We start from the raw sequence: 23,533 nt of genomic DNA, 5'->3' as shown, positions 1-23,533 counted from the left end.
AATTTCAGGCTATAAAACTTGAAAATTCGAATTATAAAATTGACATGAAGATTTTACTGAAATTTATTCAACAAATTTTGTTAAACTCACAATTGATATCAACTGTAAGTAATTTTTTTTAATCTATATCTCAGCAAAATTACGACTACGTTCTGTTTTCAATTGATAGTTGAAAGCCATTGCATATTATTTTAAAGAGTGGGGGGTACTGTCTGAGAATGCCCTTAACAATACTTTTCATTGAAATTGAAGAAAATTGATGCAGCAACTAGTATTTCCGATTTAACGATACATTTTAGTATGACAACACTTTAGATGGTTACGATAACCACACTTGTTTTTCAGTGTTGGTTAACCGTAAAAAAAACTTTTATGCGTTAATTGTTAAAATTATAACTGAGGTGGAACTTAATTCTGATAAAAGATACAACACTAGTATTCATAAAAGAATAATTCGTTTATTAAAAAAAAACTGTTAACAACTGATTTGGATTGAGGCTCGACAGCGACTAACTCTGGAAAAACTAAACTTAACTTTATTAATACATGAAGACATCGAGTCGAGCGCCAACTGCATATTAAAACAATAAACAATAAGAGTGAACGCGTGAATTTGATCCTCTAACATTAATAATTGCAAGTAATTTTTTTTTTTTAATCTATACCTCGGCGACGTTGCCCTTTTTTCGATCAATACCTTAAATTTTTTCTAATTAAGTAATAAAATTTTAATACCATTATGACAATTGAGTCATTGAATAGTTATAAAAAGTGGGGGGTATTGTCTGAAAATGCTTCTTGATAATCTGCGATTTTTTTAACTCTAGATGGTTATTAGAACCTAACGGTATCGTTCTTACAGCAATATTTTTTTTTCATTGTAGAGTACTCAGAGTGAGTATTTTTTGGATTCTTATATTTTTTATACCGTAAATTTTTAAAAAAATTTCATATCGTTTTCGAGCAAAAAATTTCATTTCATTTTACCCTACATTATAAATTTTTTCTTTATAACTGATTCATATCGTTATCAAATACTCATCGTTTGATGTTCGATATAATAATAAAGTAAGATTAATTTTAAAAAATTAATCTCTTAAAATTTTTGACAAGTGAATATTTTCTCTACATTTTTCTTCATTTTATAGCTGGGTTACATAGATACCAGATATTTATTTGGAGACTAAATGAAAGTAAAATATATAAACAAAAATTCACAGTATTGACAGTTTTTTCTCTAAGAGTTCACCCCCCCCCCTCTCTTTCTTTTCTTTTTTTTTTATCTAGTTCATCTACTGTTATTGCTTTGTAATTTGATTGTTTTTTGTAAGGTTTGATATTGTAATACGTAAGATGACTTTGAAGCTCCTTCATAACGTAATTTCAATTTTCTGCAGTTTTATGGTAGCATGTAAAAGAATATTATTCGTATCAATATTGGCATTCTTTAAGTTCTCACGTTGTTTAGATGTCTTGTTTATTATAGTAGATGTACTCATATATATACATATATATATATATATATACATACATATGAATGTGATAGTTTTTTTAAGGGCATACGTAAAGATCTAAGAGCGAACAGATCTCTTAGCATGGCAAGAGAGGAGAAAAATACCAAGTGAAACTTGAGGAGAAGGTCGATGATACTCGGGAAAGAGTAACTGGGAGAAAGAAAAAAAATTATTGTCAGGTCAGATTACTCGGTAAAGCTTGTGGAGAATGAAAAAAAAAAACTAAAATGTTATAGAATAAAAAAAGTAACTGAGGAAACTAGAGGAATGAGGTAGTGGGATAGGGTCAACGGTTGAAGAACCCTAAGTGGGAAAAATGAAGTCGCTCGAGAAGAAAAAAAATATTTGAATCACATGGAAGTTGTTGAATCGTACATTGAGTATTAGAAGAAATGGGTTGAACCTTTAACTTGCCAGATGCTTGGTTTTTTCTTTGTTTTTGATCAGGCTATCTTCAGTTCACTATCAATATCTATTTTTAAAAATGAGTTATCGAACACTCTCGAAGTTTAATAACTTTAAATGATACTCTAATTTTATAGATATTTTTTTTTTAAAGTAAGTTTTAATGTTGCAGCATTTAATTTATTTGAAAGTTCTATAAGGGAACTGGTAGCAAGTTAGACCACTTGAAGATTTTATAAGTTTATAAATAATTCAATCGTGAAATTCTATAGATTTGATCGAAAAATACAATCTCAGTGATTTATATCAAATAAAAGGTTTCAAAAATCTAAACTTTGGTACCAACTTTCTTGAAACAAATTTGTAAAAATTCTCTATTTGTAACAAATTTTGATAAATTCGTTTTAAAAGAGAAGACAAATAATACAAAATATGAAGAAAGAAAAAAGTCAATAGAATACGTTAAATAAAAAGTATCAATACTGTTTTTGTCTTACATTGAATGAAGGAATGTGAACCGATAAAAACTGCAGATTAATTAGTTCACCGCATTTAATTGAATTGATTAGAAAAAAAATTCAATTAAAGGTACGACAATTGCATCAACTACTAAAAATTATACTCTGTGTAAGCAAAAAGTTTTATACAAAACAGCGCTGGCTAGAATCGGGCTGATGACCTTGTAGCAGGTATAGCAAATCAAGACGTCTTATCTAGTATTATTATGAAAATTCTGAGTACTTGTAACTTTTCAGCACGTACAGATAAAAATTATGGCATTTTGAGAACTCGATCTCTCTGAACATGAACTAGTGAAAACAATTGAATATTCACTAATTCCAAGTGCAAGCCGAACCACTAATTTCAAAAAGTGGTTCGGTTGGCACTCAGAATTAGTTAATATTCACTTATTTCACTTATTCATGTTTAGAGAGATTGCATCAAGTTGAATTAAGCATCGTTTAAATTTAAAAATTTTAAATTGTCATTTAAAGCTTCAAAATTGTAACAAATTTACATGGTCAGATTGAAAAAAGTTTTTGAAATCATTTCTATACATCAAGTTTTTAAGTGATAATTTTAAATACAATAAGATTCCGAGAATCTCACCCAATTTTCCTTATACCCTATTTCTCAAGCGACTGTAGGGGAAGAGCGGGTAAAAAGTCCTGTAGAGGAAGGGCGTAAAACAGGACCGCTAAGGAAATAATGGATTTTTGTGCATTTCAATTCGGTGAATCTTTTTTTTTTACTTCCATTCGTAATAATTGAACCAAATGTTCAGTTGTCGTAAAAAAAAAATTTTTCCCCAGGCGGCCAAAGCGGACCACCCCCAAAAAAAATACTACAATGAAATTGTTTATACCTGATCTAAGTATGGAAAAAGAGATTTGCAATACTGTTAGTAACTGAAGATGCTGAAAAAAAAGTTATTGAAGATAAACAGTTTATATAAAATTTAAATATAGCGAAGAAGAAACCATATGTATTAGTTTTTGTGGCCAACAATCCATAGAGTCCACTGAAAAATTAAAAAAAAAAATTCTGGAACAATCAAAATTGTATAATAATCATGATAAGAGGCAAAATGACGGTTTAAAATAATTGTGGAAATAAATTTTTTTTTACCAAATTTTTTGGGGGGTTCGTTTTTTCCACCCTTCCCCTACGTAATTTTAAATTAAAACAAAATAATAGTAATAATTGAATAAAAACTAATAATGAATTTAATGAAAATCGATAAAGAGAATAAAAAGATACTTGAGAATTTAAAATATCATTGAATATATGTCTGATCCAATATGTATAGCCACCAACATGTCGTTGCAGCAATACAAGGAATAGAACAAGTAGTAGTTGAAGTTGTACGAGCAGACATCAAGTAGTAGCGTCAATAGCAATCTGTCGAGTAAGTACGTCAGTGAATAGCGTCGTGTATCGTCGACCGCTGGATAACTGACAGGGGCCAGTACAAGAGACCGGTGTAAAGAAAAAGTAAAAATAAAAAATAAATGAAATGAAATAAAAAAGCGAGAAAAGTTTTATAAATAAAGACTATAAAAAAGGTAGAATAAAAAAAATATATTTCCTGTTAAAGGGTTGGTATAAATCTTTCAAAGCAGTTCCGAGACGACGTTCGAATCTAGACGATCCGGATGGGATTCGCCCGAGCACGGACAGCGGATCTGAAAGCTCTTTCAAGAGAAATTTTCAGCGAATAAGACTACTTAGATAAGATTCTGCGATATCTTGTATACTAGTTGCATATATGTTTATATACATATATATGTACTTTGTTTATCTGACAATTGAGTTGAATTAAAATTTTTACTCCGATTCAAATTCAAATTTAATCACTCAATTTTTTTTATTTAATAAATATAAATTTAAAATCTATTTTTACTGAATAAAAATATTTATTTTTTAAAATCCGTGAATGAAAAAAAATTTTGATTCAAGAAGTTAATTAAGCATGAACAAACTCGCTTAGCAAAAAAAAAATAAATCAATAAATTATAAAATTTTGTTGTTTTATTTGAACCTCACAAAAACTTCTCAAATAAAGTCACGGGGTCACGAAAAAATTTTAAGATAAATGGGAAAAGGGTGAAATCCGCTGAGTTTGCTGGAATTCTGTAGTTTTTATTCGGCAATACGTGAACTATGCTTTTGCAAGAGTTGAAAAATATCCATTGTAATTTCAATTAAAATAAAAAATAACCCTTATAAATTAAATTTCCTTTTCTGAAAAAAAAAAAAAAAAAAAAAAAAAATCTGAACCTTTCTTAACAAGTTTCTCTTTCCCTTATTATTTTACAACTTAATTTCTAATCAAATAAATCAAAAAAGAAAAACATATCAAAACCATAAAAAAAGGTATATAAAGTTTGTCGAGTTTGCAAGAGTCTAGTCTTAAACAATTACTCAAGTGTGGTTTGCCAGCTTAAAAAAAATCTTCTTTGTACTCAAGTCTCAAAATAAAAAAATCTTCTTTTATATTGTTTCATTAAAAAAAAAAAAGTACTGATAATACTTTAGAAAAAATTCATCTCATAATAATAATAAATGTTTAAACCAAGTTTAAAAAATAATAATTAAAAAAAAAAATTAGCTTAATAAAAATAAAAAAAAAAAAGTGCAAAAAGGATGATCGAGATTATCACACACAAAAGAGGGTGAAAAAGAAATAGATGGGCACGTATTCCTGACCCTCTCATTTTCTCATCCTTCTATTATTCACATCCTTAAATTTTATTCTCTCCTTTCTTTTGCTCTCTCACTCTCTAACAACTATTCACTTACTCATAAATTCATAATCAATTGGTGAGTACGTCATCGAACGAAGTCGCGACGCTTATTCGACTAGTAGAATGCCATTATATATGATAGAAATCCGTCAACCACGGTATAGGGAATTTGACGTGTTGGTTTTCGAGGTTGTGGATGAGCTTTAGTTCCATACTGCACCAACCAATGAGTGAAAGAGACAGAGAATTAGAATTATAACGTACAGAGAGTGTTGTCAAGTGAATGAGATGGATAGATAGAAAGATATAATAAGAGAAGGACAAGAGCTGATACTGGTACTGGTACTAGTTCTGGTACTGGGACTGGTACTGGTACTAGTACTAGTTCTAGTCACTATTACTATTTCCATTACTATTACTAGAACTTGCAGTAGCGTTGATGATTGTGCTTGTGCTTGAGCTTGTGTTGGTCCTGGTCCTGGTGTTTGTGCTCTTGCTGGCTCGGGATCCGGGTTAGCTGGTCTGGCCTGGCTCTCCCTTCTCTATTCTCTTTCGCTTACTGCCGGTGTGGCTCAATGTTCTATATAGAACGTCGACGACCGTGAGGGACAGAGAAGAGGCATTGACGTGCGGCTAAAGGGGCAAAGAGGTAGACTACGAAAATTTGGAACGGGTCGACATGAACGAGCGAGATGCCATAACAAACAAAGAGACTGTAGTTTTGAGTATGAGTGAGCGAGTCAACCGGCTATGGAGACAGAAGTACACAAAGAAAGAGAAAGAAAGAGAAAGGAAGACCGATGAACCGATTTACTGGATCCGTTTTATGGTGAAAACAATGCGGAACTGGCACAGTTATAACTCAAGACCCGCATTCAAGTTTTCGACTTACAATTTTTGTTTTAGTTTTTTTACTATTATTATTTGCTTATATAGTTTTTCCCAATCACCTGGATGGCATTTAAAAGTTTTGTAGAGAGTCTCTGGAACTATTTAAAGCGCGTTATTTATGAGATAAATTTTAGCCGTTCGAGAGTTGAGCGGAATTATTTAATCTTTTTAAGTGACTTTAATTATTTCATAAATTATTATTATTATCATTAGTTTTGAGGCTTAGTGAAATTTTTTCCAAATAAATTAAAATGGTGATATTTAATAAGAAATTACATAATTGCATGTAATTTTTTTTTAGTACACGGAAGAAAATAGTTTTGTGAAATTAACCAAATGCTTTATAACATACAAATATGCTCATGTAAATTCAATTATGTTAAATTTACACAGGTGTCGATAATGGTTTTACATTAGTACATTATGAATAGTGTGAAGATAGAAATGTTATTTTCATAAATCGCCGCGATTATAATTTAATTAGGGAAATGGAGGTTTTTCATTAAAAATAATGTTGATCATACAAAGCGACACCTATATGGATATGTAATGGATGTAATGTAGAATTCGTACTTCTTACAAAAGCTGGGGAACTGAATAATTTTCAACTTCCCGCTAAGAAAATTGAAAATTTTCAAAAATTCGGGAAGTTATTAGTTTCGGTCGATTTTCAAAAACCGAAATTCTGTCAGATTTTGACGTTTTGAGGTTCTAGGAAGCTATTCTGACTAATTTCACGATGATGTCCGAGTGTATGTATGTGTGTACGTACGTACGTACGTACGTATGTATGTAAATATCTATATCTATAACTCTTGAACGGGTGGACCGATTTTGATCGTTAAGGCGTCATTCGACGCGGCTTGTTAATATCTAGAAGCTGCGAAAATTTGAGCTTAATTGGTAGGGTGCGTTCAGAGATATTTCAAAAATAAAAGTCTTTCAAAACTGATCTTTTTGGATAACTTTTAATTTGCTCAATGAATTGATTCCAAAATCTATTCAGCTCTAAAACTTTATAAGTTGCGTCGAATGCCACCTCAACCATCAAAATCGGTTCATTCCTTCAAGAGAAACCATTGACGAAAGAATTAAGAAAAAATTTTTAACTTCCGGCTAAGAAAATTGTAAATTTTTAAAAATTCGGGAAGTTATTGGTTTCGGTCCGATTTACGAAAATCGAATTTTCATCAGATCTCGACGTTTTGAGGTCCTAGGAAGCTATTCTGACTAATTTCAAGATGATGTCCAAGTGTATTTACGTATGTAAATACCTGTATCTTTTGAACGGATGAACCGATTTTGAACTGAAAGGTGTCATTCAGCGCGGCTTGTCAATATCTTGAAGCTGTGAGAAATTGAGCTTGATCGGTAGGGCTTGTTCAGAGATATTCAGAAAAAAAAATTTTTTAAAAAATGTTTTTTTTGGATAATTTTTAATGTGCTCGATGGATTGATCCCAAAATCGACTGGGCTCTAGAGCTTTATAAGCCGCGTCGAATGCCACCTCAACTATCAAAATCGGTTCATTCGTTCAAGAGAAACCGTTGTCGAAAGAATTAAAAAAAATTTTTGTTTTAGTTTTTTTGAAATATCTCAAAATCGACTCGATGAATTGAATTCAAAATTTGATCAGCTTTAGAACTTGATAAAACGCGTCGATTGAGACCTCAACCGTCTCAATAGGTTAATTCGTTGGAGAGATATCGTTGGAGAAAAAATGGTAAAAAACTATTTTTTTCGAAAAGAACGGCATACAAAAGTATTTTCGAGCTCTTCGAGCTCGAAAATGTATTCTCGACAAAGTTTTCGAGCTCAAAAACAGCGGGAAGTTTTAGGGCTGGCCCGCAAGGTCAACCGACAGACCGATTTTTTTCATGTTTTCATTTTCTGTTTGTAAGACTAACTGCAGTTCTACGTACAGTTAGAAATTTTGGGTCAATTTAACACATTGCGTTTGTGTTGATCTTTATCAAAAATTTTATGTTAAATAATTAAACACATAAAATCTGTTATTTTGACAGAAAATTTGTGTAAATTCAGCAGACTTTGTCTTAAAATTGACTAATAAATATAAGCACATAACCCAACCAACTCAAGTATACTAATCTAACCTAAGTACAAATTATGTCAATTTAGTAAACAATTAGTTTGATTTTCTGGGATTTTTCTAAAAAACGGATCTATGAATTATCCTCTCGTAAAATAAGAATAAAGACATCATTGAACCTGATTACAAAAATATAAAAGTTACCTATGATTTTATTTAATTGTAAATCAATTACAACCCAATTTTCCTTGCAAACAATGCTGCTACAATGCTTTGCTTGGTTATAGTAATACAGAAACGCGCGGGAGTTTTTAGCTAAACGACACAAATTTTGTGTTAATTTTCGAATAACACAAGAAATGTGTTACATTCCAGATTTTCTAATCATTTAACATAAAACATCTGTTAAAATAAAAAAACACAAACGGTTTGTGCTAAATTAACTGATTTCTGTGTTGAAAATTACCGCTAATGTTTTGACCAAATAATGTTTCAACACAAATACACGAAATTTCTAACTGTGTAAGTTACTCAATTTTATAAACTTGAAAATAAATTTTCATGGAGGAAGGGGATCCCTTAGCTTGTATGTGGTTTTTTTAACTGAAAATTCAAGTCAATTTGACTTGATTTAGGATAAAATTATGTAAGCAATTGTTATTTCCTTGGCACAGAAAAAAAGTTTACATGGATTTGATTCCGGTACTGAGTGTAAAAAAATCTTATAGAAACAGACGAATTATTTCTATGGTAAGTTAAAAACCATTTTCTATTTCCAATTTGACCTCTAGCTTTGTATGATAAATTAAAGCATTAAAAGAACCGAAATCACATTAACGAAGAAGTTTAAAGCTTAAAAACGACTTTTAAATGACTTAAGTTTACAGTCTTTGGAATTTTAATAATTTCATTTAATGAATGTGAGGGAACGTTAAGCTAAATGGGAAATGCTACGGAAATTAATCATTTTTATTGACTTTGATAAACTAGATATCTTACTTATTATTAATGTAGATATTGACTTCAATTTAAGTCATAATTTAAAATAAATAATATTGAGTTATCGATATTTTTGGAATTCCCTACACTTTTGAATAGTTAGACTAGGGTTCATTAAAACGTAGGGTAACAAAGGTACACGGAAAAAAGAACAGTGGAAAAATCACAGTTTTAGTGCAAAAACGGGTCCCTTGTTTGAAAAACCAAGTATTGTAGTTTGCACTGCAATTATTATAATTGAGACTACATCTTGTAAAAAACGAGCATTCGGCAGCCGAAATGGAAGTAGATTTCTCATTATTTGATTTTTTTCACCTTTCAAATAAAAGTTGATAACGAAATAAAATTTTTGTTGACATTTTCTTAAAAATTCTCAAGATGATAGAACAAAAAAAATCAAAAAATTATAAATATAATGCCAAAAATTGAAGCTAACTAAATGAGCTTCAGAAGAATTTTTAATGATAATGCACTATATGTTTTGATTTGGCGTTATTTAAAGATACCAATGCATATATTAAAACTATCGGACCAATGGTATTTCGGATCCTATTCGAAGAATTATGATAGATTATGGTTTTATTCCTCGAAAATTCTACCATAAGGACAAAGGCAATAATTTGCTTTCAATAAAATCCACTTATAAAATGTTAGTTATTATAATATTTTGGAAATGTTCAAAACCATTTATCTATTAGAAAAAATGGTCAAATCGATGAGCTGTATAGTCAAAATTGTAGGCAATTGAACGAGCTTTTACATAAAACAAACAAAAATGAGCTATCTCTTTCCGTTTGAAAGTGACATCCAGTTGAATGGTTACCTGCGTTAATATCCCCGGACAAAATATCCCCGACAAAATATCCACGACAAAATATCCCCCGACATAATATCCACGCGACAAAATATCCCCGCGACAAAATATCTCCAGTCAAAATATCTCAGGATAAAATATCTTCATGACAAATTATATATAGACAAAATATCCACGAATATTTACGTTGACCAAAATTTTTAATAAAAGCAATTTAAAATAATAAGAAAGAAATAAGTATAAAACGTTAAAGATTATATTGAACTTCTTTACTAACATTAATAAAAATAATTGAATTGAAATACAAAAAAACCTAAACTTATTGATTAATTTAATTACTGTAAGTAATATAATCTATTATCAACTATTAGTAATTACCAACTATTTAAGGTCACTTTTCATCAATAGTTTTAGTCAAATTTAATATTAATCATAAATATCTGAATGCATCCGTTTGCAATAAAATTGTGCTCTTTTTTCAGAGGTTTTGGGTAAGTGTAATCACAAAAATATATTAACACACATACATGCAATAGTACGTGTTCTTTTTTTCAAGCATTTTGTGTGTGTGTAAATACATAAATATCTGAATGCATCCGTTTGCAATAAAATTGTGCCCTTTTTTCAGAGGTTTTGGGTGTGTGTAATCACAAAAATATATTAACATACATACATGCAATAGTACGTGTCCTTTTTTTCAAGCATTTTGTGTGTGTGTAAATACATAAATATCTGAATGCATCCGTTTGCAATAAAATTGTGCCCTTTTTTCAGAGGTTTTGGGTGTGTGTAATCACAAAAATATATGAACACACATACGTGCAATAGGACGTGCCTTTTTTTCAGGTATTTTGTGTGTGTGTAAATACAAAAATATCTAAACGCATCCACTTGTAATAAAATTATGCCCTTTTTTCACAAATTTCTTCATCGATTATTTAACGATAGGGATATTTTGTCAACATATATTTTGTCATGAAGATATTTTATCCTGAGATATTTTGTCTGGAGATATTTTGTTGCGGGGATATTTTGTCGCGTGGATATTATGTCGGGGGATATTTTGTCGTGGATATTTTGTCGGGGATATTTTGTCCGGAGATATTAACGCGTGTCACCCAGTTGAATAAGCAAACAAATTTTTTTTTGAAATTTTACAAAATTTCAATTAACCATTCTAATGAGATAGAATCTCATAGCTGTATGTATAAGGCCCTATACTTAACTATATCACTTCTTATAGAACTCATTCATTCTTATAAGATTTCTACAGGAATTTATGAGAATCTAATGGATTCTATGAGATTTTCTAAACAGGATGTCAAATCGTAAAATCAAACCTAATCTTGCCCGATATGGGACGACACGATATATTCGAATACGTGAAGGTCAGAAGGTGAGATACGATGTAAGAGAATATTTATATAATTATAGTTAATGAATTTTTTACCTCTAACGCTTTAGCAAAAGTTGCAGAATATTATTATGATTTCACTTCTTATAAAAAGTAAACTTATCAAATTTCGTGGAAAAATTTTAAAATGTCATTATTGATATTTAAGTCAATCGATAATTAAATTTAATTACTGACTGACTTATGATTCTAACATGTCATTTTTTCTCATTAGAAATCAACATAATAAATCAATAACAATTTGAATTTATTTGAATAACGATAACAATGTCCTTGATGAAAGAATAATAAAAATTCAATTTTAAATAAAAATAGTCAAACCTTCAGGTTTACTATTATTTTAGTAATAGTGGCACTAAAAAATACCAAATTAAAAAAGTTTATCTTAATTTGAAATGGAATCAATAGACATGAAATAACAAAGACTTGAATTACCTTTACTGGTTAGTTTGTGGAGGGAAATTGTCCTCGAGTCGGTCACGTAATTTTGAATGCCATTCCTCGCGTCCTCAAACTATTGAATGTGATGTATCTATAAACATAGTAACACGCCTGGTTATCAGAACTATGTAGGCCCGCGAAATGCATGAATTGTTGAGTGTCGGGTAGTGTACCACAGAAGCTAGCTGAAGACCGGTTATTGCCAGCCGACTGCCCAGAGAGAATCGGGTGCGTTGCAGGCGAATAGAAACTCTCTGTTTGCAGCAGCATATAGGGAGAACTAACTTCGAGGTGAGTGCACGTATATCTAGTATTAAAGCCTCTGAAGCTACCAGCCACCTTTGCCCAGATCACTATGACGTTTAACAAAAAAATATTAAAATTTCATTATTTCAATCTAATTGATGTTAGCCTTTTTTATCGGCTATACTCGATTGATTTTATTAACTGGTTTTTATTTAATTTTCACTCAATTATTAACTATCGGTTCTGGTTCACTTGCCGGTCTACTTTTTTTATTACTATCACTTTTTTATTATATTTTTTTATTTTATCCAATTTTACTTCGCAAAGATAATTTAAAATTTAATTCCTTCTGAGCTTACTTCGCTAAGTTTTTTTTATATTTATTATTATTAAAAGAGAACGAGGAGTGGAGACAATCGACATAGAATTCTCTTTATTAAAAAAATTATTTTAGATTTTAAATAGTTAATTGTATATTTTTTAAAATTTATATTAATATAGATCAAACTAATGAGTTTTGATAATTTATTTGTTTTCGGTCTCCCACCTAAAAATCTTTCCATTTTGTTCTTTGGTAATTTGAACTTGTAATGTAGAAGCTTTGAAATTTGAGCTTAGACAATAAAACATAATAAATTTAACTTTAAAAAATTTAATTCATAAAATCAAAAAAACTTTTTTTCTTTTTTGCAGACAGTGAAGGTGCTTGCAATAATAATATGCATATAAATTGTGGATAGTAGAAATGTAACTACACTGTAAAAAATTTATGGACTCGGTGCTCTCTAAAAATTAATCAGTAAAATTCACTGCGAATCAGTGGACAGTAACTATTTCTACAGCTATAAGAATACCACTAATTCAACCAGTGGTTTACTTATAGTTAGTTCTCAGTGAATATTCACTTATTTAAAGTGAATTTCACTGATTCATTTTTAGGGAGTTCCTGTTATACGTTTATAAAATATCAACCCATAAAGTTATGGTAATAATTACTTGGAATTATGGGATATACGCCTATTATTTCTGCCCTCTAAGTCTGAAACAGTGAAAACCACTGAAAAAGTGAATAGTCACTGTTTCAGATTTAGAGAGTGGGAAAAGTTTCCATAACTGTGAAAACAATTCCTAAGATGGTAAAAGTTCCTAATAGGAACTGTCTCTATTGTATGGTAATTAAATTGTTTTAATAATTCTTTATGATGTATTGGAATCATTAAAATAATATTATGGAAATGATTCCTATATTATGAAGTATTCCTACTCTCTAAACCTGAATTAGTAAATTATCACTAATTCACTAGTGTATATTCACTATTTGCCACATCTAAAAGTCGGTCACTGGGAATTAGTACATATACACTCACTTACCCAATAAAATGATTCACTTATGAAAAAATTGAAATTCACTGTAGTTATTAGTAGTAAATAGTTTTAATGATAATTACTTGTAAAAAAGTAATATTTAAAATCTACTGTGTAAAAAGTAAAATTTATACATAAAATTCACTTTTTTCCAGTGAATTAGTTGATCACTGGGAAAAACAGTGAAAATTCAACTATTTTAAGGTTAGAGAGTAAATGCTTATGGTTATCGTTACTATAATAATACACGGAAAGAAAATTATGGGAAGTTTTCCTATGCATTATGGGAATGGTTCCCATAATGGTATGGGAATGGTTCCCATAATGGTATGGGAATGGTTCCCATAATATTATGGGAACCATTCCCATAATGATATGGGAATGGTTCCCATAATGGTATGGGAATCATTCCCATACTATTATGGGAATAGTTCCCATACTATTATAGGAACCATTCCCATAATATTATGGGAATAGTTCCCATACTATTATAGGAACCATTCCCATAATATTATGGGAATGGTTCCTATAAATTATAGGAACCATTCCCATAAATTATAGGAATGATTCCCATAATATTATAGAAAGTATTCCTATAAATTATAGGAACCATTCCTATAATTATAGGAACCATTCCTATAGTGTTATGGGTATCATTCCCATAATTATAGGAACTGTTCCTATAATTATGGGAAACATTCCTATAATTATAGGAACCGCTCCCATAATTTATGGTCGTAATTCCTATGATGGTATAGGAAAAAATTTCACAAAATTATGAGAACCGCTGCCATAATTTTCTTTCCGTGTACGGTAAATATTGCCTAAATATTATGATAACAATTACCATAATATTTAGTAATGATTCCCATTCATTATGGGAATCATGACCATTATATATAAGAACGTTTACCATAGTATATAATAATGGCTACCATAGTTATATAGTAACGATTACTATGGTAGTGTGGGAATAATTACTACAATTTTATAGGAACTATTTTGATATTGTATAGGAATGGTTGCTAAAATTTGTATGGGTGCCATTCCCATGATCGATATTTCAAAAAAATCTTCTACCATACGGTATAGGATTCATTCCAATAATATATTCAAATTGTTACCATAAATTTCTCTCCGTTTACGAATGATATATATTTTATTTTTTAATTTGCTTGCCTGTAAGTTTAATATACAATTTCTCATATCGAATACAATATCTACATCACATATCCATATGCATATATTATAATATATATATATATATACATACAAAAATATATAGATATACATTATTGGTATCGTTGAAATAATTAACCAAAAAACTCGCATATTCACTTTGACTACTCGTTATTTGTTAAGGATACCATGAATCTGCGTGGTTCGGTGGGTTCATTAAAGTCCACTCGACCGCAAACAGAACCAAACGTTGGTAAAAGCGACAAGAGAGTATGTTGAGATTCGCTTATTCACTTTTATATCTCTACATACATTTCATATATTTATTCACATCCATATGCATATATAAACACATAAACTTAATATATATATACATATATTTGCTAAGTGGAAATAAGTAGAAAGTCAACGGTAGAATCAGACAAAGCTAAAGTGGAAACGTTTTTCATTTATTGGAGTTGTAAATTTGGGTAGTATTGTGTAAGACAAATAGTTAACAACGTCACGAGTGTGTGAGTTAGAGTAGCTTGTATAAATAAATAAAGAACAAGAATAAGAATAAAAATAAATAAATGTAGATAACACATTTACAAGACAAGTATAAGTGTGTGGCGGTGGAAGTGTAAAGACAGAGGATATTATCAAGTGCGAAAGGTCTGTCTGGAGAAGGAAAACAGAGAGAAATGACCATATATCATTATATAGTCTCACTTTGTAGTGACCACTTGAAAACTCATCAACCACGAAACTAACTACACAGACAACTACTTCAGCCTCTCTTCGCTTCCTTTCTTGTTGTATTCAACCACCCTCCCCTTATTCTACTGGTGTTTATTCTTACGCTACGCTGCATTATACAACTTTTATGAATTATTCATTGTATTATGACAAGATCATGAAATATATAAATAATCAATTTTTGTTTAAAAATAAAAAAAAAACTGGATGAAGAAATAAAAAATAAATAAAATTGTAATTTATTTATTTTTTTATAGTGTTGAGGATTTTAGATATTCTAGCGGCATTCATGAATATATTATTATGATGTTTGTACTTTAAGGTACTGTATTTTTGATTGAATAATTTAAATAAATCGATGAGAAATTTTTCGAAATGAAAAAAAATTATTTTTATTACAACAAAATTTGATTTATTATTTTTCTAGAGTGTAAGTAATGGAATATTTATGAGATCACTTAGATGCCTGTTTATCAATCACAATAAAAATTTCGTGTCTCTGGAGATATTTAAAAGATTCTTTCGCACTTTTTTTTTTATTAAATTGGCTATTGTTAAGATTTATTGAATTTTTTAGTATGCTGTCTATCTAACCCTGATCGAGAGTTATCATTGTCGAGATCACGATGAAAAATGAGAAATATATTAAAGTAAATATATTTAATATAGACATGCAGATGAGTGAATAATTCATTGAAAATAATTATTTAGATGTTTATTTTCAATTTTTTCTTAAAAAGCATTCTACAAAAAAAAAAATGAATTACAACTGAGACCAAAATTACTAGATATTTCATTTTGCTCAATCTAATATTAACACAAATATACTCAGAGAGTATAAACTAAGACATTAGTATTAGATGGTTGAACATTTTAAACTGCATTAAATACCGATTTAATAAATTTCACTACAAAATTTTTTTACTAGACGACTTATTTTTTGCAGGTGTGACCATGATAACCTTTGACCCATAAAAAATGCTCAACGTTCTGTGTCATAAAAATGAAATGAATTTTTTTTAAATCCTCTGACCTTTACAGAATATATTCTCTCTACAAAAATATTAACTTAAAAAACTTTAAAAAATTGGAAATTTTCGGAAAAAGTGATAAAAATTTTGATTTAAAAAAAAATCTATCGCGTTTATGACAAATATATATTTATATGTACTCTCTAAACATGAATAAGTGAAATAAATGAATATTCACTAATTCAGAGTGTCAATCGAACCACTTTTTGGAATTAGTGGTTCAACTTGCACTTGGAATTAGTGAATATTTACTTATTTTCACTAACTCATGTTTAGAGAGTATATGAAATTATTGTAATAGATAATAAAAAAAATAAATAACTATTTATTTTAATATCAATTATCATTGTCGGATACATTGTACACAGAGAGAAATGTCGAGTAAATATGCCTATGTAGCATATTAATAATTACATTACTCTATAGTTTGTATAAGCAGTCACATAAGAGCTGCGTGACACAAACTATAGAGTAATGTAATTATTACTATGCTGCATAGGCATATTTACTTGACATTTCTCTGCGTGAATAAATCGGGAGTGAATTATAAGTGATTACGGATTTTAATTCAATCCGCATTCACTCCGATTCAAAGCTTTAATATTAAAATAAACCCTCCTTCGAAGTAAATTTCACTCCGATCGAAGGGTTTAAATAAATAAATAGTCATCCGCTTCGTATTCACTCATCGGCCTTCACTCTAGATCCAATACGCGTTCACTTCGCAAATTTTCTACAGTATAAAAATGAAACTTTATAATTAAGATACAAAAATTTTTTATCAATATAAGATAAAATCATACTATTTCAGAATATTAATTATAACGATGACATTCGAGTGATAATTTACTAAATTTACGTAGGAACAAATTTAAATTGTGAATGCTGACTCAAATATCAACTTATTGGCTAATAATTTATGCCAAAACTTTTAATAAAATATTATGAAACGTTTCGATAAATTTAAGCTATACTTTATTTTGAATAATAAATGATAATAGTGATAATTTACGAATTTATTCAAATTTCATTTGAAAATATTTTTATTTTATAACCAATAATAAAGCAAATAAAACTCAGACATAGATTCAATCTCGATCGGAATAAAATCTCACGTATATATGAAACTATAAATCAACGTAACATGTGGTAAATTTTAAAAGTTTATAGGAACAAAAAAAAAATATTGATTTAAAATGGAAAAAGATAAAAACTATAAAAGTTAGGTCGTATAAGATGAGATCGATAGATTGCATTTGAAGCGATTATTAAATTCAGGTTTTGAGATAGTTACTCGTACGTCTCGGAAGGTTGTCTTCGTCTTGGATATGGTCTTGGTTGTTGGCGACGTTACCGTAGTGTAGAGAAGACGATGTCTGGGCTTGGGCAAAGTATAAGCAAAAGCATCGTGGCTGAAGATAGACGAGAAAATAGAGGAAGCAGGGCAGAAAGTAGCAAGGTTGCTCGACGACACGGGTCGTAGACCTTACTTATGCCCGTCCGTCGTCTGCTCTTCATACTGTACGGTTATAACTTGATCTACCTTTGATACGCTTCACAAGACATAATATTATTTTCGGTTAAGAAAATTTCTACATATATTTAAAATATTATATGTGTGATATTTATAGAAGTTCATATTTAATGATATCTCTATAAAAAGCTTTTGATAATGCTCCCTGAAGATTTTATAGCTGGTGATTGCTATCAGGAGTTTTAAATCCTCGTAAAAAAAGCATACTTGATCTAAGAAATTGATTTTTATTGCGAATTTGCAATAAAAATTTTTTTTGACGAAACATTATAATCTTCTGGGTTATAATTATTGTTGAATAATAGTTTGCTTATTGCTAAATAAAATAGGGGAGGAGGGGGGCAAAGTGGGCCCCTTAAAATTTTCTATACGCCAATAAATTCGGACGGATAATAAGCTTATCGAAATTTCTTATATAATGAGGGCTAAAATAGACCACCGAAACTGTTCATTGAATATAATTTATCAAGAATTGTTTTATAGTTATTTGCAAATATCACACGTGTAAAGAATAAAAAATATCAAATCCGAAATTTTTTCGAGGGCCCACTTTGCTCCTAATTTTCGATTTTTCAATTTTAATAGACGCAGCATAACGAAGTGAAAATAAGTATCAAGGGCCTAAAAAGAAGTAAACGCGTAATAAAAATTAATGGTATTATAATTATCTTCTGTAATGAGCCCACTCTGCCCCCTTCTCTCCTATTAAAAAGAAAAAATTAAGAATTTCTTCTATTAAAATTTTAAATATCGGGTGACAAAAAAATTTTCATACATCTACATATTTTATTAGTTTAAATTATAGAATTTTTGATAGAAGAATTTGTCAATTATTTATTTTTAATATTGCACACCTCGAACGCGAAGCGGAGAGGTCGGGCTATACTGTCGAATTTTTTAAATCACGCGTTTTACTCACATTAAATCGTGTTTATTTTTTTTACACCGCACTAATACGTTGAGGAAAACACATTAATAGAAATACTAGTAAATAAGTTTGATGCTTTTTTTAAATCGAACACGTACTATTATAAAAAATCTGATAAACGGTTGACCCCGCAGGCCTGCCACGAAACTTCCCGCGGTTTTCGATCTCCTTGAGCGTCAATTGCAAATTTTCTATAAATTATTTTTCTTAAATCAAGAGTATTTTATTTTTGGAAAGTAACATTGTCTCTGTGTACGATAAACATAGCTTATTGTCGGATATTTTTAACTATATGTCCGTACTAGACAAATCTCAAAAACAAATAGTATAATTCTTTATAATATTCAATTATCACAACGCAACCTAAAATTTTCTGATAAATTTAACGGTAAAATTATCTGTGTACCAAACTTCTTGGAAAAAAATATTTGTGGACAGTAAAAGACTGATATTTTAATCCTTAAAGTTTCTTGCCTTTATCTTTTAAAACAAGTAATTTTTTTTTAAGTTACCAGTTCTAGTTAATCATTAGAAATAGCAACATGGAAACTTTATAAATATTTTCTTAACTTTTAAAAGTCTTGAAGCACTGAAAAAATTTATCGCTTACTCTTGATGTTTTGTACATTTAATTTATCTTTTCTTTTTGCATTACCTTAAAGTGGTTGAAATTAATAAAAATATATATATATATATATATATATATATATATTTAAACACGAAAAAAAAATTCGATATGAAAATAATTCATGATATTTGTGGCTAAAGGCGACTTAAGGGGTAGTTGGGGGTGGCCTGTTATTTTCGGAAGACGTCCGAAACATTTCCGAAATCTAGATCCAGTAGATTTTTTTACTTTTCATTTTTTTTTTTTTTATTTTCATTCCGCGAAAAACGTTCCGATTTTCAGATACATGTTGTTAAGCGGTGTTAAAAAGAAGTATTTTTATATTCTATAAGTATCAGAAGTCGAATTGTATTTCAAATACAAAAAATTTTGTATTGTTTCAAAAAGTAATAATACAACAGGTTTACCAATTTATGGAGAAATCCAAAAAGTATTTGTCCACAATGTTATTGTATAAAATATGGGAAGCAGATTATTACAATTCAAATCTCTTTGCAAACTAAATCAGCGAGAAAAATAAAATTACAGTATCAATGAATAATTTATGATCTTTAAATCAGATATTACCTTATGAAAATCATCAGAGTTATTATAAAAATAATTATTATATTGTTCCTAAATATTTAATTTGATAAGTGATCAAAAATTTATGCAATTTGTTCAGTTTAATAAATGTGACATTTCTCATTTTACATGTAATAAAATTGCTTTTATCTCAATTAACAATAATTTCGTAATTTTAACGAAATGTTATAATTATTTTCATTTTCTGTTTTGTAGATCTTAAAACACTTCAACTCACTCCCTCATGTATTCAAATCAAAATCAATTTACTCCGTATGTTCATCATTTTAACGCCGGTTGAATAACACCACGAAGTAGCACCGCTACACCAGCGTGAATTCATTTTAACACCGTTTTTTTACAGTGTACAATTATATACATCTATATGTACACAATTAAGAGTACGTTTAAATGTTTGTTATTTAAAGTCTATTGTTATCATAAAATCAAGTTATTTCTCATTAACTTTACTATTAATTTACAACTGGTACTTAATAATACTTGATATCCGTGAGAGATAACGCTGAGAGTAAGCGTAAACGAAAACGTGTAACGTTTGTTGAGACTTGAAATATTATTATGCTTGTTCGTGTTATTACTTCTACGCGGTATTTTACGAAACACTGCATTTACTATTGTAACGTTTAAATGTCTCATGAGTTGTTAAAGTTGGAACGAGTTTATTTTAATAAATTTACGAATAAGAAATTACTATTGTAAATCTAATACAGTTTGATAAAATCCACTTTAATGTTACCTAAATGTGAAACAATCCAATTTAAGATCGAGTTATGGTGCTAGTACGTTTGTTTGTGGGTTTTGTAACATACAACCACAATTGTAAATAAATAAAGGTGGTTTTCGACCTTAGCTCTATTGTGCGACGCCGTTGATTCACCGGATACCCGAGTTCAATATAAGGGATGGAGTTCGTTACGATTAAACAATGAATTTAAATAATATAGTGAGATGTCGTGAACGAAAGATCAAAGAAAAATAGTTTATTTCCATCTTTCATTGAATCTCTTCGAAAATTCCGAACAAGGTTGCGTAATAAACATGATTAATCAGACAAGAGACACCCCTGGAGGTTTATTGTCATGCTAGGACAGCTGACTTGTCTCTTATTGTTCACCCACTACAAAAGTTGTTTTGAATACATATCACATTTTCTTTTTTTTAATTAATTGGACCCCTTATAACAAAAATTGATAAAGTGGGATGAAAAATAGTTAGAAAAATTTTAAATAAAAATTAATGATATTGGTCCATGTATTTCCAATTTATCTATAAGTTGTTGATTAAGGCGGTTTTTTCCTTAGAATGTAAAAAATTTGCTGAGTGAACAAAGATGAAATTCGGAGTAAATTCAGAGTTAATGTGAAGCGGATGACTGAGTATTTATTGAATTTTCTTGGAGTAAAATTCATTTCGAACGGGAGTTTATTTTAAATTAAAACTCCGAATTGGAGTGAAATTCACTCCTATAAAGAGTCAATTGTAATTTTAAAACTCCGAATCGGAGTGAATATGAATTGAATTAAAATCTATAATCACTCAAAATTCACACACAATTTTTACGCGCATCTTATCCAATACCCTAGTATCCTAATACTCTCGCATGTGTACCTAAAAGGATGAGGAAACGATCTCCTGTAAAAAGGAGGCAGACTTCGGTCTCGTTACATTAATGAATTATCCTAATTCTCATTCGTAATACGTGAATGTTGGAACGCTCTCCGCATTTGTGTGTGTGCATAAACATATCCTTTCCTGTTTTACAGCATTATTCAATGTAATTTTGTGGCTTTCTCTATCTTCAAATGTCACAAGGGTAAAAATATTGCCACAAATTTTATTCGTTCAAATTAAATGGTAACGGCAACCACTTTTTAATTTACTATTGAAGGCTTAAAACCCATTTTAAAAAATCATTTAGAAATAATAAATTAATCGGATTCCGAGTTTAATGATTGATAATAATTTAAAAATGAATAGTCTGAATTATTATCAATATTTGATATTAATCGAGACAACGTTAAAGAAAGTTCGTTAAAATTTAAAGACTGAAAAATTGTTAGTTTCGAAATTTTTTGGCTTAGACTCTTTGAATCTTATCCAATAACATGTAATTTAAAAATAATTAGACCTATGAGATGTTAAAATTTTTTGAGATCAATTTCAAGCGATACAAAAGAACTTTTCGGTTCTTTGTAAAGTTAATCTTTATGATTTTATAATTGCTCATATCGCAAGTAATTGTCTAATTAAATTATAAAAAGTAAATAATTATGAATGTGAATGTAGCAGACATCAGACAAATTTAAAATTATTAATAAATAGAGTAAATAATTAATAAAATTACATTTTTTAAAAATGCGCATTCAAAAAATTTAAAATTTAAAATTTTAATAAGGGCGTTTTATAAATGTTATTTTTTGAATTATTTAGTCTATTTATTTATTGCACGCCTCGAACGCGAAGCGGAGAGGTCGTGCTTTATAACGGACTTGTCAAGGTCACGCGATTTTTTCGCATTAAATTGTATATATTATTTTCATATCACACTTACACGTTATTAAAAGCACATTAATCTAAAGAGGAAACACTAATTAATAAGACAGATACTTTCATTAAGTTGTCCGATACGTATTATAATAAAAAAAAACAATAAAAAATATGTCGTGAACGTCAGTTAGTCTGTAGTCCAAAAAAAGTCTGTGGCACGGATATCTCGTAAACGGCTTGACAAAATTACTTTATTTTTATTTCACTGTCTTCAGAATTATGCAAAGATGGTCCTTTTTGAAAATTAGTGTAGTCCTTCTCGTTTTCTTTATAATAAATCATTTCTGTTAAAACCGGCACTATTCTATGTAAACAAACACAAACTGCAGCCATTTTTTTATTTTGTCGGAAATGTTTTTTTTTTTTTTTATCGAACATTGCTGATATCATAAGGTTCTACATTACCATCAGATAAGTTTTTTTTTATTGCCAACTGTCATAGAATTAACTAAATTAAAAAAAAAACGACGAATTTCGTTCTAGATTTTTATTAAAGAATTTTGTAATTAAAAATGAAAATTATTAATTTCTATATTTTATTGTAACATGAGCGTTTGAGGTGTGCACTTTTGGATTTTCCAAACTTTTAATTTTAAATTAGTCTGATGTCTGCTGCATTCACACTCGTAAATATTTTGTTAGTGTTCTTAAAAATAATTTTCTTTTATTTTGATAACAAAACATCGATGTTGTTATAGAGTTTTCGATTGCTCGTTAATATTTCTTTGAAGTTAAACTTAAATTCGCTAATAATTGTAATAAATTAATTGGGTACATTCAGAAATGCATCTATAGCCCGCATTAGCAACAATAGACTACAGCTACTCAAGGCGCATTTCGGTATACCCGTTATTTGAATTTAATTATTATATGTAATAAATGATTGTTTGATCATAGAGAATCAATGAATAATTATTTATGAGTGTGAATGTAGCTGATAATTGTCAATTAGAAAATTTTCAAATATAAAACATAA

General features: G+C 29.3%; 1 protein-coding gene across 2 annotated transcripts in view; it reads right to left on the bottom strand.

Annotated features, from left to right (window-relative positions):
* LOC130666729 (dipeptidase 1-like) overlaps positions 1 to 23,533 on the bottom strand; it is a 200,668-nt gene that overhangs the window by 176,684 nt on the left and 451 nt on the right. Inside the window, exon 1 of one of the 2 annotated variants that reach the window (XM_057467961.1) lies at positions 11,771 to 11,853. The exons of the other annotated variant lie outside the window; for it this stretch is intronic. The gene's annotated coding sequence lies outside the window, so the exon portion shown is untranslated. Of the gene's footprint in view, positions 1 to 11,770; positions 11,854 to 23,533 lie in introns of those variants that run through there. 2 annotated transcript variants of the gene reach the window in all.

Source organism: Microplitis mediator, chromosome 4 (genome assembly GCF_029852145.1).
Source record: "Microplitis mediator isolate UGA2020A chromosome 4, iyMicMedi2.1, whole genome shotgun sequence".
In the NCBI taxonomy this organism is placed as follows: Eukaryota; Metazoa; Arthropoda; class Insecta; order Hymenoptera; family Braconidae; genus Microplitis; species Microplitis mediator.
Note: the sequence above shows the minus strand (reverse complement) of the source record. Positions and strands in the feature narration are given on the sequence as shown.